The sequence below is a fragment of the Nannobrachium achirus genome (genome assembly GCF_963921795.1).
Source record: "Nannobrachium achirus genome assembly, chromosome: 3".
Lineage (NCBI taxonomy): Eukaryota > Metazoa > Chordata > Actinopteri > Myctophiformes > Myctophidae > Nannobrachium > Nannobrachium achirus.
This window is the reverse complement of record NC_137812.1, coordinates 18,376,355-18,388,675: the sequence shown is the minus strand read 5'-3', so window position 1 is coordinate 18,388,675 and position 12,321 is coordinate 18,376,355. Positions and strand designations below refer to the sequence as shown.

At 42.9% G+C, this 12,321-nt stretch overlaps 1 pseudogene across 1 annotated transcript in view; it reads left to right on the top strand.

Annotated features, from left to right (window-relative positions):
- Positions 1 to 12,321, top strand: part of LOC308281455 (sarcoplasmic/endoplasmic reticulum calcium ATPase 2-like) — a 52,737-nt pseudogene that overhangs the window by 26,517 nt on the left and 13,899 nt on the right. Inside the window, exons 11-16 of the transcript XR_013963394.1 lie at positions 1,635 to 1,723; positions 5,154 to 5,256; positions 6,673 to 6,804; positions 7,933 to 8,058; positions 8,570 to 8,803; positions 9,457 to 9,568. The product of XR_013963394.1 is annotated as a sarcoplasmic/endoplasmic reticulum calcium ATPase 2-like (transcript). The remainder of the gene's footprint in view (positions 1 to 1,634; positions 1,724 to 5,153; positions 5,257 to 6,672; positions 6,805 to 7,932; positions 8,059 to 8,569; positions 8,804 to 9,456; positions 9,569 to 12,321) is intronic.

Genomic DNA, 12,321 nt, shown 5'->3' with positions numbered 1-12,321 from the left:
GATGTTAGTGCTGCGTTCATACTCAGTTGTTACTTACAGATTGGTTAGAACTAATTTGAGTGCTTAAGTGCATAAGTCTTGACTTAGAAGCCAGTTACACTATAACAAGTAAGACTCCCTAACGGCGAGAAGCGACCGCCAGGTCGCGTTGAAACAACAGTGCTTCTGGCACCCAAATGAAACAGACACACAGAGACGCACACACAGCAGACACTAAGTCTGTTTGTCTGTGCGTCTCTGTGTGTCTGTTTCATGTGGGCGCAGGCAATCAGCGACGGCAGCACACAATGACTGCGTGTTCTACAACTGCGAGAGGATCGCCACAGTTGACAGATCTCAGGCAATCAGTGACGTTTTAAACTGCGCGTTATACAACAGGCGGGTGACACGCCACAGAGCCATGTGAGTGAGATACAGCGTGACTGACAGACATGAGGTGGACAAAGGCAAAGTTTGAACGTAGAGTGAGGTGCTGCACCTGGAAATGATAGATGGACATAACATAAAAGATGTACAGATGCTTATAAATACTGATACTGTACAAAAGACTGCAGTGCATGTGGAATATGTACATATACATAAGGAGCCTTTTTCTTCCATACTTTCTTATACGTACAGGGAAAATGAGCTCCAATTGGTTCTCTAAAATCACAAACTCCTCCAGCTTCCAGAGGAGGAGCCCCCCTCTCCCCATTATTACGACAAAACCCTGTAGATTATGATATTCAACAACTAAACGGTACAGTACTGTACCTCAATATCATGATGGTGTCCCTTTTTAAGGACAGAGAGAATGACATGGGAAGCAAGGAAGGAAGGAAGGGTGGGAGGGAAGGAAGGATAGGTGGATGGAATAGAAAAATGAATAATATCAATATTTTCAGGTTGAGGAAATAGTTGTTGGATGATGGCAGTCAGGATGGAATGAAAGAACAGAACTGAAATGTAACTTGTACACTCCAAACGGTGTGCTGAACGTATACTATAATGCAGGGGTCTTCAACGTTTTCTGGCCAAGGACCCCTTAGTTGAGAGAGAGATGAAGCAGGGACGCCCACAACCTTTTCATAGATTCCATATAGTTTAATTGTTTGACAGCACAATTATCAGCGTATTTTGGATTCATGTAAATTAGTGTCTCAGATATTTAACCACTTGAACCGTCAATACTTAACAAACTTGACCTTTTACTCTGTACTTAGTCTGCTCTTATCCCCCTCTACACCAAACCTCTTTGCCGAAAATAGCGTATCTACAAGCTCACAACGCCTCATAGCGCGAGGCGTTGTGAGCTTGTAGATCTTCTATTTTTGGCTAAAGTTCTCGGAATTTGGACACTAGGGTTCAAGTGGTCAATACAAAAAAATTGTTTCTATGACACAAAGATTTGAGGACCCCCTGCAGTAACTCTGAGGACCCCCTAGGGGTCCCGGACCCGCTGTTGAAGATCCTTCCTATAATGACTCCTGTGTACTCTTTGCAGTTAAATATAACACTACTGTGTGGATTGTCATCCTCTAACAATAACCGACTAATGAGTTTAACAAGATACTGGTGTTTCTAACAACTGTCTCTGTATGTGCATGCACTCGTGCATGTGTGTGTTTTTTTTTGTGTGTGTGTGCTCGGTGCAGATGTTTGTTGTGGACAGCGTGTCTGGGGACAACTGCAGCTTGAGCGAGTTCACAGTGACCGGATCGACTTACGCCCCGGAAGGGGAAGTGTGAGTTGCTTTTACCCTTTTATTAACCTTTTGACCCCTCTTACACATGCATACACTAGGTCAGGGGTCTTCAACGTTTTCAGGCTAAGGACCCCTTAGGTGAGAGAGAGATGCAGCAGGGACCCCCACAACCTTGTCATAGATTCCATATCGTTTCATTGTTTGACAGCACCATCATTTGGATTCATATCAATTTGTGTTTTCAGATATTTAACCACTTGAACTGTCAATACTTCTCCCCTCTACACCAAACCTCTTTGCCGAAAATAGCCGATCTACAAGCTCACAGCGCCTCGGAGTGCGAGGCGTTGTGAGCTTGTAGATCTGCTATTTTGGCTAAAGTTCTCAGAATCTGGAATCTGGCTAAAATCACATTTTATTTTTTTCTTTCTATCACACAAAGATTTGGCGGCCCCACTGTAGTAACTCTTGAGGACCCCCTAGGGGCCCTGGACCCCCTGTTTAAGACCCTTGAACTAGATTGTTGGTGGACCCCAGAAACAACTGGCCATGCTGTTTGTTGTATGGTCACCTTACATCTGGGAATTGGATAGAAATGGTATTCCATCGTCATTCATGTTTTAAAGTTCTCACGTCGCCATGACCTATTTTCAGTCATTTCAGTGGGGATTAAAGAGCATTAGAGTGGGTCATACATACTTACTAGCAATATAATTCATGTTCAGAAGCTTCTTCCACAAAACCCTGATGGTCTCGTGTAGATCATAAAAGCAAATCTGCAATCTGTCTTCCATCATACAAGGAAGCACAGTTTGGAGTTTGATGGAATGAATTTTCACACGCCACTTCTTTTTCATTGAGTTTTTATGGTTTTTCAGGTTTAGGCCTGCAGCCATGAATTATTTTTGTACCAATTATTCTAATGCTTGCTTTTTTTATGTTTTATATATCAAATCAAAGTGAACAATTGCAATAGATTTATAACCGACTAAATTGATTAGTCTGATTAACCCTGCACTCTTGTAAAATAACAAGCAAGCTCAAAACGCGTTGCAATTCAACACGTGAGCATTTGCATAATCGATGAATTGGATTACTTCAATTAACTGTTGCATTCCTAGTCGAGTTCCTTTGAAACCTGCCTGCTCTTCCATGCCTTTGTGCTGTCAGTCTGATAAGGGAAGTGAATCATGAATCAAATAAAGTACTTTGATCCCCTTATTGGTGGAAATACATGGTCAAACGGATAAGCCAGGAAGTTCCGGTAGGCTGGACAACGTGTCGTCCACTACGTACTTCCTTTACTTCCAGTTTTGTCCGTAGTTCATTTCCAGGATTTATCTCCTCATGACTGTTGGGAGGACATGAGAAATAAAACTGGGACTGAGGTTGGGTAACTTGTAAAAGACTGCCATCTACTGGTGACATGAGTTTAAAGGAACAGTAATAATGCCATTTGATATCAAGGCTTGTTGGAGTGGGTGAAATTTCTATAGGAAAAAGGAAACCAATTTTATAGAAGCTAGTCCAGTGGTTCACACCATCATGTATAACTATAATGATAACTATAAAACTATAGTTTAAAAAATCGCCACTCAATTTGATGGCAGAGTCCACACCACAACTATAACTAGTAAGACGCCTCAGGGCGACAAGCAGCCTCGCCCTATGTCATGGCCATCTGGCCAGTGATGTATATCGAACCAGTTACCCATATATGGAGACCCCTTGTACCCATATATGGAGATCCATGTACTGTATATGGAGATATCCTGTGAGAGCCCAAACATGCTTACTCAGTTATTCGTTATGTGAAAGTCCTATGATGTCTATGACATCTGACATCATACCATTTATGCCTATTTACTGTATGGAGATCCCTGTCTGTAGAACCAGCCACACAGATATGGCCTGTCTTCTTGGCCATCTGTCTTGGCCATATATGGATTCTATGTTAGAGTGAAAGACAATGGAGAACAATATAGTTATAGTTCTCGTTATAGTGCTCAGTGTGAACAGCCCTGTAGTTGTAAAAATGGACATCACCTTAACAAAAGATTGTCATCATGCCCTTTCTATCCGTTTCCTCTTCTGTAAAGATGACCAATTGACACTTGCTTGATAACCTTGCATTCATTCAATCCTCCTAATTGCCAACACGTGTATATTTCTGTCCTGCCTCAAACCCTTTTGAAACGCACATCACTGGAGGTCGTGCCGGGTCAATCGTCAAATACTGCTGAGTCATTCATTGATTTGATCCTAACCTCCAAAGTCGGCGTGCAGTGAAACGGCATTTTCCCTCAGCTTTTGTCCTTCAATCTATAATGAATAAAGACCTTTAGTTATTTTAATAAAGTACATAGTTTCAGTGCAAGGAGATCAAATCAACCTTCCTCTCCTCTATCGTGCCTGGTCATAGCAGTATGTGTCCTAGTAGAGCAGTAATGCACCCCAGGGTGTATTTACAGTGGTGAAAATGGACGCATTCTCAATTAAGTGACTCAAGAGATAGTAGGGAGAGAGTTCACTGGGAATCTGAAAGTTCCTTGGTTCGATCCCAGCTCATCCCAAGAAACGGAACCCCTAACGTTTCCACACGTTCCGTTACAATAGCTGCCACTGCTCCTAACAGTTTAGGATATGCCCCACCGAGGCACTCTTCTGTCTGAACAAAAGAAGTATATTAGTCATTATTATTACCCAATACAGTATAACCGTATATCAAACCTATTAATACATTATATGACTGCATCGTATTTGCTATATTCATCTTGGAGTTGTATTTCCTTAAAGCAGACATATTAATAATATAAAGCTGAGTCACCAGAGTCAGCCCACTGCTACGCACGCATGCACGTGGGCGCACAGAGAGAGAGAGAGAGAGAGAGAGAGAGAGAGAGAGAGAGAGAGAGAGAGAGAGAGAGAGAGAGAGAGAGAGAGAGAGAGAGAGAGAGAGAGAGAGAGAGAGAGAGAGAGAGAGAGAGAGAGAGAGAGAGAGAGAGAGAGAGAGAGAGAGAGAGAGAGAGAGCAGCCATGTCTGCCAGGAGAGAGGTGGCAGCCGGGCAGGATTAACACAAACAGTCAGTGTTCATATGACTGCTTCTTTATGAAAAAAAAAAAAAAGATTGATACATTTTAGATGACAAATATGCCATGCAACTGAGAGTCTTCAATAGAACTTTGTTATATTTGTTTGTACACTTTCAATTACGGGGATCTTTGAAATACAATAAAAAAAGTTTGACAACCACTGCCTTAGAGTTAAATTGAAGTCCACCACCTCCCCCTCTTCTTCCCTTTCTTCTCAGCATAAAAAACGCCGTAGGCAGCACATTTTCCTTCATAAAAGCGGCCTCAGACTGTGAACATAATAAGACGACCTAAAAACCTCCTTCTCCGCCGTGCTCTGTGTGTCACTCTGTCCCCCTGCTGTGTGTCTTAATGTGTGTCGTCGTGTGCCTTGCAGCTACAAGGACGGAGCGGTGGTGAAGTGCAGTCAGTACGAAGGCCTGGTGGAGCTGGCCTCCATCTGCGCCCTCTGCAACGACTCCTCTCTGGACTTCAACGAGGTGAGAGCCACAGCAAACACTGTCCACAATGTCCACCTTTAAATACTGATATACTACTGATAGAGCCACAGCAAACACTGTCCACAATGTCCACCTTTAAATACTGATAGAGCCACAGCAAACACTGTCCACAATGTCCACCTTTAAATACTGTCCTCCTACTGATATAAAACAATACATACTGATATAAAATAACCACTCCTCTCTGGACTTCAACATGGTGAAAGCCACAGCAAACACTGTCCACAATGTCCACCTTTTAAATACTGATATCTACCGATGCTGATTTAACCACCATCAACCCTATGGCCCTGCCTCATTCCGGCCTTGTCATAATAGCCCAAAGAATAGGCAAACCAACACAACACTTTGTGAGCTTGTAGATCGTCTCACCATTTGATGAATAAGAACATTTATATTTTCATGAATACACATTTTATAACAAGCCCAAAAAAATAAAAACACTCATTTTAGCAGGATGAGGTTCTAAACATCAATAAAATGATCCTAACTGTAGGTCTGAACCTAGACCTCTGCCCTCCATACCAAGAGACCTTTCCTCAGCTTTTAATTACACCTCAAACACACTAGAAGGATTTTAAAATCCAGCCCACAGTGAAAAGAATTGGCATCGCACGTTTAACGACGGACAGATTACATGCTAAGCAGGAGGTGACAGATTAGAATTGTTTAACCCTGCACACTGCAAGATAACACTGAGACTGCCTATGGTGACATGTCCTGTGTATATCTTAGTCAGACTCATCATGGTCAAAACTAGCCTGGAAACCAGATGAATCTGCCTGTGCAAAAAATAAAATAATAACAGCCGAGGCAGACTTGGTCTGGCCCTGCTTGGTTGTTTTTGGATTTCTCTGGCCCGAAGTTGTGCCCCGAAGTTGTACTCAACCTAATTGTTTAGTTTTTTGTGCCCATATTTGGCCAGTATGCAAATATATCATGGGTATATCACCATATATTCGCCCATTGCAAAAACAATTGGTTTCCACACAGCGATTCTAGTCTGAAGACTCACCTCTTCAAACTCCACCTTGGCCCATACAGGTCATTTTGATAGCATGTTATATATGTTCTTTGGTTTTTACTGAATAGGTCTACCTAAATTCTTTCTTAGATTACTATTTCTATGCATTCGATGTATGCATGTTGATGTATTACATTGTATTGATGTTCATGTATTACCTTGCTTATTGCAAGTTGCTCTGAATTAAGAGCGTCTGCTAAATTGTAATATCTATGCAGTGATATAAGTTTAGCCATGCCAGGCTAGGTCAAAACAAGTGAGGTGAGGTTTTCGTTTGAATTTATGGTGCGACATTATGTGAAAACGTGTGTGTGTGTGTGTGTGTGTGTGTGTGTGTGCGTGTGTGCGTGTGCGTGCGTGTGCGCTTCCAGACAAAGGGTGTGTTTGAGAAGGTGGGTGAAGCCACAGAGACTGCTCTCTGCGTTCTGGTGGAGAAGATGAACGTGTTTGACACAGACCTGAGAGGACTGAGCCCTGTGGACAGAGCTACGTCATGCTGCTCCGTAAGACTTCTCTATTTATCTAATTAATGCATTATTACTTTAACCATTATGTTATGCTTTAACTAAACATAGCAGATATACAAGCTCACAGCGCGCCACGAGTGCCGCGCTGCAAGCTTGTACAGTAGATCTGCTAAATGTAATATTTTGACTCGATTCTATAAATGTCTTCTAAATCCTTCTTCTAAATCAGTGGTTCTCAAACATTTTCATGTCAAGGACCCCCGAAATTACATGTATTTGGCCGCGGACCCCCATCTCAAAATATGTTGTTCCAGGGTCCCCAAGAAGCAGCGATTTGAAGCTTTAAAGAATCTATCATGTGTACCACCCAGGTCATCATGTCTCTATCATGTGTATTGTGTACCACTCAGGTCATCATGTCTCTATCATGTGTACCACCCAGGTCATCATGTCTTTATCATGTGTACCACCCAGGTCATCATGTCTCTATCATGTGTACCACCCAGGTCATCATGTCTCTATCATGTGTACCACCCAGGTCATCATGTCTCTATCATGTGTACCACCCAGGTCATCATGTCTCTATCATGTGTACCACCCAGGTCATCATGTCTCTATCATGTGTACCACCCAGGTCATCATGTCTCTATCATGTGTACCACCCCCAGGTCATCATGTCTCTATCATGTGTACCACCCAGGTCATCATGTCTCTATCATGTGTACCACCCAGGTCATCATGTCTCTATCATGTGTACCACCCAGGTCATCATGTCTCTATCATGTGTACCACCCCCAGGTCATCATGTCTCTATCATGTGTACCACCCAGGTCATCATGTCTCTATCATGTGTACCACCCCCAGGTCATCATGTCTCTATCATGTGTTTCACACCCAGGTCATCATGTCTCTATCATGTGTTTCACACCCAGGTCATCATGTCTCTATCATGTGTACCACCCCCAGGTCATCATGTCTCTATCATGTGTTTCACACCCAGGTCATCATGTCTCTATCATGTGTACCACCCAGGTCATCATGTCTCTATCATGTGTACCACCCAGGTCATCATGTCTCTATCATGTGTACCACCCAGGTCATCATGTCTCTATCGTGTGTTTCACACCCAGGTCATCATGTCTCTATCATGTGTTTCACCCCCAGGTCATCAAGCAGCTGATGAGGAAGGAGGTGACTCTGGAGTTCTCCAGAGACAGGAAGTCCATGTCTGTCTTCTGCACTCCCAACAAGCACAGCAGGTCTGCCAGCGGCGCCAAGATGTTCGTCAAGGTCACAACCTCTCTCTGCACCCTAAACTCTTATTCCTTCACGCTCTTTTGTTCCCTCCCTTTGCTTTGTCTTTCTTTCTTTCTTTTTAATTAAGGTATTCAATAGAAACATAATGTCTTAATGCCAGACTACTGTATCCCTGAACTTCCCATGAAAACTGCAAGCGTAACCGCTTAGCATAGTGGTGGAACAGGACCCGGCACAGCTGATATTTATATTTTGATTAGTTTTCATTTGAGCATGGTGTGCTGCCACGCTTGTTTGAAGCACGGGTAGATGCCTGTAGCTATTTCAACCATTTTTGGTCGTATAATGATATCACCCTATATCACCCTCCCTCCCCGAACGCGGCGAGCATTACATTCATTTAGACTCACGACAAAGCCTGATGCACCGCGGTAAATTCAAACCCCAAACCCCACTTCGCCAGCCGAGCTCTTTCTTTCTTTCTTTCTTTCTTTCTTTCTTTCTTTCTTTCTAATGTTTTCTCCTGTCTCTCCATGGTAAACAGGGCGCTCCAGAGACGGTTCTGGAGCGGTGCAGTCACATGCGTCTGAGCGGCTCCGGGTCGGGGTCGACCCGCGTGCCTCTGAGCTTGGCGGTCAGAGAGAAGCTCCTGGCCACGGTGCGAGAGTGGGGCTCCGGCCGCGACATGCTGCGCTGCCTGGCCATGGCCACCAGGGACACGCCCCCCGAGCCCCGCTCCCTCAACCTGGAGAACTCTGCCAAGTTCGCCGACTACGAGGTGAGGGTCGTTCTGACAGAGGCAGAGCTGCACCGTACAGCATGACAACTTACTACTCAAAGGCCGTGATAGTGATAGTGCATGCACAAATCCACTCTGGCCCAGGTGCTGGACAAACGGCAATACAAGAGAAAAATAGAGTCTGCAACACTGGTGAATACTCAGCTCTGTTATATTGCTTCAACGTTTGGATCTGTTTGGATCTTGACTGTTCCTGAAGAAGATCCAAACGGATCGAAACGTTGAAGCAATAAAACAGAGCTGAGTATTCACCAGTGTTGCGGACTCTATTTTTCTCTTTTGACTTACTACTCAAACCCTCATTGTACAGATGACTGTGTCACATGTATAAAATAGCCGATCTAGATGCTCACATTGCATTACAATTAGAGGCACTTTGAGATTGTAGATCTGCTGTTTTCCCCTAGCCCTAGCCCAACATTGGGATGCCAGCTGAATATCCAATGAAAAGTATGAATTAACAAGAGCTTGTGACTAAATAATAACTACATTGAATACAATTTACAATTACAATTCCAATTTAGGCATTTAGCAGACGATTGATCATGATTGGAATCTAATAGGCGTAGGTGCATACAGTAGTATGTTATGTTGCTGATCGTTGACATCTTGACCCTTGCTGTCCCCTCCAGTCTGACCTGACCTTTGTGGGCTGCGTTGGCATGCTGGACCCCCCCAGGAAAGAGGTGCTCTCTGCCGTGCGCATGTGTCGCCAGGCTGGCATACGAGTCATCATGATCACAGGTAGGGGAACGCGCACGCAAACACTAAACAGTCAAGATTGTCACTCTTACGTCTAAGAATACATGAGAGTGAAGTTCTTTGGTGTTACTTCCTCGACATTATTGCAGCAATAACACCAATAACAAAGAAATAATAAAGAATTGCAAAAGCAGTAAGAAATATGCCAAAGTATGTACATTAGTTGTAATGTACGCAAGGTTAGTAGGAGTCAGCAATGACAGGGAATACAGGCATTAACACTTGCCCACCTGCACCCGGCATGTAAATAAAACTTTCGGGCAGTAGGCTGTATTGCGTGGCTGGTATCGTTCGGTTTCGTTCCCGCCCCATGGGCACTACATAAACTTTGCTTCATTAGATAGATCTATTGATAGTAAGTAAGAAACAAAAAGTTCTCCGCGTGTCACTTGCACAATCTTTGTCACCAGCCAGAAATGTATTTAATGGGAATAACAACAAAGCGAAAATCTTGTGCTGCTGTTTTTGCTTGTAAAATTTGATATATTGATTTTGGCAACACAAAATCTTTCTCAAATGTCATAAATACATCTACCTAACATCTGAAACAAGTATTGGTGCCTTAGTATACTCATGCTAATTTAGATCATGTAATGTAGCAAATTTGTTGAAGGAAACGCTTCAATGTAAGTGATTGTCAGTGACTGTAATTTTGTTATAATGAATGAAGTAAACTTGGTGTCTATTTCATGGTTTCACATCAAGAAAACTCAATGGAATACTTATCTTCATGATTGGGTGTGTCTGGATCTTTAATTTACATATTTCCAAGATGGACGCCACCCGAAAATGAGCTTTACTATGACTTTTACAGTGACAGCTGGCTGTTATGACAAGAGCAATATGAACACATTGGTCAGTTTTACCTCAGATTCTATCAAGAGTTGTGGAGATGATTGCGGATAAATATCAGAGAAAACATACATACAGCTAAATGTATCTTAAAGATGACATTTTTAATTCATCACATTGCTGAACCACCTACTCCCAAGTGTCTCTTGTCAGCAAGCAAAGACAGACAGAAGTCCAGGTCTCCTGAGCACATTGGGAAGTTGGAGATTCTAGAGACTTCATCAGATGGCCTGGCTGAATACCTTTTACTTGTGTGGCACCTACTGTAGGTAGAATAGCTTCCAACATCACAGTTGCTGAATTCTCCTCCAGATGCAGAAGCTGGTTTACTTGGCTTTTCAGCATTCTGTGTAAACCTTCACCCTCAAGCTAGCATTATTGGCTACCTTCCACTCATCCCAGCATCGCCAACTGATCCTTCTGTCCTCAGAAAAGAGATGAAACGACTCTTCACTACATAAGTACACAATTATCACTGGAGATCAGGCAACACCAAGATGAGTTCGGCAATGTAGTCCTGTTGCTGGGAGGCTTCCACCAAGCTCACAACTACTGAACATGAAGGCTATTTGCAAGATTATCAGGAATGCAGGGGCAGATGATCTGCTTGTTGCAGCAAGTCTTTGTCGAGAAGGAACTGTCAAGAAGATGTTTGTTGAAAAGACATAATACTACCAAACTCTACATGCCCTCAAAGTCCTGTTTGAAAAAGAGATAACTGGCAGAAGTTAGAAATGATGAGGCATCCAGAGATGGCAGTCCTAGGAGATCAGCTGCTGCTTTTCAGGAATCATTCAATGGGCAACCAACTGCAGTCCTCAGGGCAAACTTCCTGGAGATGTCAGATATTCTCCAAAGGTTTACTACGAGCGGGAAGGTGACTGGACAGGACATCTCATTCTTGAATCAGCAAGAATGCTACCCCACCTCACTTAAGTAGGCCACTACAAGTACGGGCATTACCGGAAACAGCTTCAGAGGTACATGAAGCACTGATGGCAGGTGTATTTGTTGGCTGACAAGCAGATGGCAGCCACAACATTAGTGTTTCTCTTGACATGCTACTGAAGCAGACTTATAATGCTGATTCCAAGGAATCAAGTGGTATGGATGGCATTACACTCAGCCCTGTCTCTGCAGAGCTCAAGTCCATGCTCCACCTCCACCCCTCCAACCCACACCATGTCAGCAGTGGACACTAACCCATCTACAGTGACCACATCATCCTTGCTCAACTGTCCTCTACAGGACAGTGTGCTGATTCCACAGTCAAGTGTTTTGCATGTTGTTCACTATAGTTGAAGACAAGCAAACCTGTACAGTATGTCTGCAAGACTGTCTTGTAATGATTTATTTCAGTGCCAGAACAGGTTGGAAACGGAGTGCCAGAACTATGAGAATGTTTCAAAAGAAACAAGCTTTATGGGATGATGACTCTGATTAAGCAAGGGTCATTCATCACCATGCCACGGACATACTAAATGAGTGGACAATAATATATACCAGAAACACATAGAAGAGCAAGCCATGAATTACCATAACATGTGTGTAACTCCTAATATGCCAAAATGTTACAATGTCCATAGATATTCTGAAGAAAACCTGTCGACTTCGAATTCAGTAATTGGGTCTGAGTAATATACGCACCATGTCACCATGTAGAATTACCGTAGCTAAATACTTGTTTTATTTCAAGATTTGCTTTTATCACATTTAAAGGACAACTTTAGTTTTTTACAACAAGGGTTCATATTTTAGATAGTAATTAAAGAATAATAAAAGAGTGTTAAAATTATTTCATTTACTTCTCTCTATTGTTTTAGAGATTCTTATTTCAGTGGTTGGGGGCATATGTACAAGTGGCTAAATATGTCATTTTACAC